Source organism: Anser anser (genome assembly GCF_964211835.1).
Source record: "Anser anser genome assembly, chromosome: 1".
NCBI classification, from domain to species: domain Eukaryota; kingdom Metazoa; phylum Chordata; class Aves; order Anseriformes; family Anatidae; genus Anser; species Anser anser.
In genome coordinates, this window is record NC_139720.1 from 184,039,719 (window position 1) to 184,045,291 (window position 5,573).

Here is a 5,573-nt window from a genome sequence, read left to right on the forward strand (position 1 = left end):
ACAAAACAGTTCTCAGCTTATGCTTCTCTACATGAAGAGCCAGATATATGAAACTTGGTTTTGATATTGGTTCTGATAAAAATTTTATTTATTATTCCATCAGAAGTAGTCAGGCAATATTTTGGGGGGTGGGCTTTTAGTCACATGAGATGTTTTGTTTATTCTGAAGAAACTGAGAAGTCATCTTTATGGGAGACACTCTACTGGAAACTATAAATGTGCAAAAGCAGAGTTTATATGGCTGGGGTAGCCCCATAAATACACTCCCCATCATCTCACCACAGGACCACACCAGCACAGGACGGGCCTGCTCCGGTGCCTCCCCCCATGCAGAGCTGCTCTGTGCAGCGATAAGAGGCTTCCCTGCTTCTTACTGTCTTGTAAACAGAGGATAACGGTGAATGTGACTTTCCCTGATTTCTGAGATAGACGCAATGCATATTTTCAAAGACTGTTCCTTCCTCTGGCCATCCATGCACGGTGTCTGAGAGAGTATTTATATCCGGGTGCGTAAGATCAAAGAATCGGGCAAACAAAGGCTTCAACAGAAAAATAATAAATAGAAGACACTTGCAAGAGCCAAGCACAGTTGAAAGCACAATGAATAAGAAGATAAATATAGGTTCCTGTGCAGCTGTATACACCAAAGGAGAGACCAGCCATGGATGCAACAGCTAAGTACAAAGGCAGAGCGCTACGGACTACCAAGTGTTTACAAACCCATGTTCGTCAGGGAGGGATCAGAACTGGGTACGGTGAAATCTTGGCATACAGGATCTCAGCCAGCACTCAGAAAAAGCAATGTGATTTCCCACTGAGCTTTGGAAAGACCAAGAACAAGATTTCAAAGGACAACTCTTCTGCATGGTAAGAGAGCCCGTGGCATAACCAAGATGTGATCTGTCAGTGGATTTGCAGCAAATATTTGCTTGTTGGCTCTTCGCCATAGTAGGTTTACCTCTGTCTCGGCAGAGTCTAGTTGCAAAGCAAAGCTGCAATGAAGTTAAACAGAAAATCAGTTAGGAGAAAAATCCCTCCGAACCCCCTGTACGTATTACATTACCCCTAAGCTACCTCTGAAGTTATAGTGCTTCATTCATCCCCCCCCAAAAAATAGCATAACAATTTGATTCTCATATTTTTCCTGTTAAATCTTCCAATTCGCTTATGCCAGAGAAGAAAAACTCCTTTGCCTTGGCAGTAGATAAATATTTTGTGTGTACCTGCATGGTAAACCAGTTCTCTGCAAATCTCTACCCAGTAAATTTTAGAGAATAGTTGAATTTAGCATTAGATTAAGAAGAGGGATATAGAAATGCCTGAATTCATGCACTTTCAAGCTCATAAAGGACCAAGATGAACAATGTTACCAGAAATCATGCTGCAAACAGCAGTAACTATTTTCACAGAGCAAAATAGTGGAAATAAAGGAGCTAAAAGCACACAAAAGCAGACTGAGAAATGATTGTCCGAGTGAATGCAGAGCACAGCAAATAATGCATGTTGAACTGAGATATACACACAAAAAAAAAGGATGACCGGGAAACAGGGGAACAGACATGTTGCAGGAATTGTATATTTTCCAGCACAGGATCCTACACAGGTCACGTACCTAGGGGCTACATGCTTCGCAAGAATCTGCAAGCTTGGTGCCTTGGTGCTGATGGTTCTTATCTACACGCTGCTGGAACGGCTGGTGGTTCTGGTTTGCAGTTCATAAAAGCAGGAACGCTGAGAGCAACATTTTATTTGTGACCTATTGCGTTCCTGTTTTCCCACTGAAAAAGCCTAAAAATACATTATGTCATTTTAGTGGGGGAAATTGCAATATCTAATCACCTTTATGCACTTTCGCTACCTTTTTTTTGTTGTTTTTTCTCTCAAATATCTTCTGTTACACAAAATGTTGTGAAAAATACCAACAGAATACAATTTAACAAATATTATGAGGTGTTCAAATACAAAATACAATTAATATACAGCTCAGTGTCAGCCAAATAGCAGACAAACCCTGAAAAATATATGAGAGTAACTTAAGTTTTGATGTTTTAGTCTGAGTCTGGCTAGTTTACTGTACAAAGTCACTGAAAGTCCAGGCTCACCCAATGTGACCTCTCAATCATGCCCTTTGAAACACTGCAGGTATGGGATTTGTGATATAGATGGGTGATGAACACAGTATTTAACACAATGTTCAAAACTCTTTAGTAACAGCCTTGTTTGCCATGCAGTGTAGGACATGGCTCCAACAGGTGCCTATATGCAGGTGGTTATCTGTGAGCATGTTGTGTAAGACTCTTTTAACTGGCCCAGGCTGCAAGGGAACCCAAAAGATCATCAGGCTCAGCATTTCATGGGAAAAGGGAGCCTCGATGAGGTTATCTTGCACCCTGTCCAATTGCATCTTGAAAGCTTCCAGTGACGGGGCTTCTGCCACATCCTTGGGGAGGTTGTTGCAGGGATGGACTGCTCTTGTGACACGTTCCAGCTGTAGTCAGCTGAAATCTACTTGGTACCATCAATGGGGCTTTTCTAAGTGCCTAAACATAGGGATCTAATTGAGAACCCCCGGTACCATAAGGATTGCAATAGGCTGGGCTGGGATAGAGTTAATTTTCTTCATAGTATCTCATATAGTGCTGTGTTTGGGATTGATGATGAAAACACTGCTGATAACCCACTGATGTTTGGTTGCAGTAGAGCAGGGCTCACACAGAGCCAGGACGGTTCTGCTCCTCGTGCTGCCCTGCCCACAGGGAGCCTGGGGGGCACCAGGAGCTGGGAGGGGACACAGCCAGGACAGGTGGCCCAAACTGGCCAAGGGGATATCCCACAGCATGTGGCGGCATGGTCAGCGATAAAACCGGGGGAGGAAAGAAGGAGAGACTTTCGGAGTGGTGGCCTTTGTCTTCCCAAGAAATTGCTGCATGTGATGAGCCCTGCTTTCCTTGGAGCGGCTGAGCACCTACCTGCCTGTCAATGGGAAGCAGAGAATGAATTGCTGCTTCATCTCAGCCCACAAATTTTCTCACTTTTACCCTTCTGATTCTCTTCCCCATCCCACTTGGGGGTAGTGAGCAAGTAGCTGTGTGGGTCTGAGCTGCCTGCCAGGGTTAATCCACAAGAAGGAGGCTCCTGTACAGGGCTGGCAGATATGACAGACCGTTTTGATGGGACATATGGCAAACCAGAAGCCTGCTGCAGCAGCAGCTGGATGCTGCAGGGATACCCTTTGCTATCTAAATTGGCACTTGACTGTGTTTCAGCAACTCCACGGAGCACAGTGACTGATTTTGAGTTTACCTCAATCTAATAATTGCACTTTTGAGTGTTACACACTTTATTGCATTTATTGAGTCCCATGACCCTGATTCTGACATGCAGGATAATTCTGGAGAAGCTTTACAACAGCTATATGATACTCTGTGCTGTGGAGCAGGGAGTATGGATATCTCCTAACATCCAGAAAAATAAAAATAAAATCTCAATATTCCTTTAAACTAAAGGCTGCCTGAGTGCTGGTGGTGGTCCTGCTCTGAGAGAGTTTGGACCAGGCATCCTCCAGGCATCTTTTCCAACCAACATCTCTGTGATTCTGTGGGTCTGGTTTACTCAGTCCTACAACACAGAGCATCTTTCTAATCTCATTGTGAGGTCTGCTCCGTTCCTGAGTTGAACCAGAAGTCAGTATTTACTTTTTTCCAGGGCATTTCTGTGTGAGTTTGAGTTGGTTCATCAATTCCACAGGACGTGGGCTGTGCCTCTATTTACATTTAGAAAGGGTCCAGCACACCCTCTGTGCCACACAGAAATCAGCATCTCAAGAGACTGCAACTGTTCTTCAACTGTGTCAAATTATATGGAGTTTTTATATCAAGAAATTGCTTAATCTCGTTGACTGAAAGAAAAGTTAAGAGTGAGTTAAAGCTGAGGATGTATTTAAATGGTTTTCAGAACACAGAAAAAAAAATAGTGAGTACTGCTTTTCAATCAGACCAATACACTTGTTCTGTTCTCAGCAAAGCCTTCCTGATCGTGACAATTCATTGGATTCATATAATCTTATGACAAGTTTGAGCTGCTAGGAAGTGTGGAGGCGGACTGTGCAACTAATGGAAGGACAGAAGGATGTAAGCTCGAGCACAAGGTCCCAGCTGTGCCCACTGCTTCACTGTTAGCTCCAAATAGCTGTCCCCAAAAACAAACCTACAAGAGACAGGAGAGTTGTACGCAGGGGAAATCGGGGGGCACGGAGGGTTCCTCACCCTTTTACTTTGTAGTGGAAACTACAAAGAGAGACTGCTTAGAAAAGTCTAGAGATGGGCTAAGAGGTGTCACAGGAGTGCCCAGAAACCACAAGCAGCAGTGGAATGGGAGAAGGAAGGGATGGGTCACACCAGAGCAGTAGGTCTTGTAGGAGCCCCCTTGCACAGCATCACGGTGAGCGCTGGTACGAGGAGAAGAGCTGCATCAGCAGTAATGCAACAGAAAGGCCGAGACTGAGAGATTTTTATTTCAGTTATCCTTTTCACCTGAGGAATTAATTGCAGAACAGAATGAAATAACCGTATGTAATTGAGCAGACATCCAGCTTTATACTTGTCTTTATAATATCTGATAACGGTATATTTTTTTGGAGAACACGGTGTTGGATTCTCAGTTGACTCATTTGTTGTGCAAGTATCTATTAGATTTCCAACCACTTAGATTTATTTCTTTTCATTAGAAGTCCGCATTATTATTTATATGGTCAAGAACATAAATAATGTTGGAGAAAATAAGTATTAAAGTCTAAGAAAAAATATTCAAGTCAATAATAACAGAAGAAAAGAAAAATATGTAGTACATATTAAAAATGAAAACAATTGTTATAAATATAATGGCCTTAAATGTTTGCTTTTATGTGACAGATGTTTTTAACAAAATGTCTGTGTTGGCAGTTTGAGCACACTTATGATTTTAATTTGTGTAATATTCCCTTTTAGTATTGATGTCTATTTACAACATCTGTGAAGGGTCTGTAACCTGAATGTGACAGGGAAAAACTAACAGACTGCTATTGGAATCTTTCCACTGGGTCCATGTAACAGACTATTAACAAAAATCTTAAATAGCTCTTCTAATCATCAACAGCAATCTTACGCAAATTATATCAGACCCAGAGGACCCGATTAACTTTAAAATGCCTTGCAGACCTGAAACATAAATTTTGCTCCTCCTGCCCTCCTCTGCAGAGTCGAAATGGGATCGTACCATGTGCACCAGTTTCGGCTAGGCACAAACAAAATCAGCATGCAAGGCAGGCTGCAGGCGGGGTTCCACTTCTATGACAAGGAAAGCATGGTTGTTGATGTGTTTTTTTTGTTTTTTTTTTTGTTTTTTTCCCTCTGTTGCTCTGTAATCCCCATTCTGTAGCAACTCCTTTTGCCAGCTGGGGCCTGGCACGGGAGGCATTAACGTGTCGGCGCGGTGCTGCTGTGACGGTGGTGCCACTGGTAGAGGTAGATGCAGGCTCTCTGCTGGAGGGAAGCCACTTCTTACTCACCGAGATGCTTTCCGAGCATGTAGCCTGC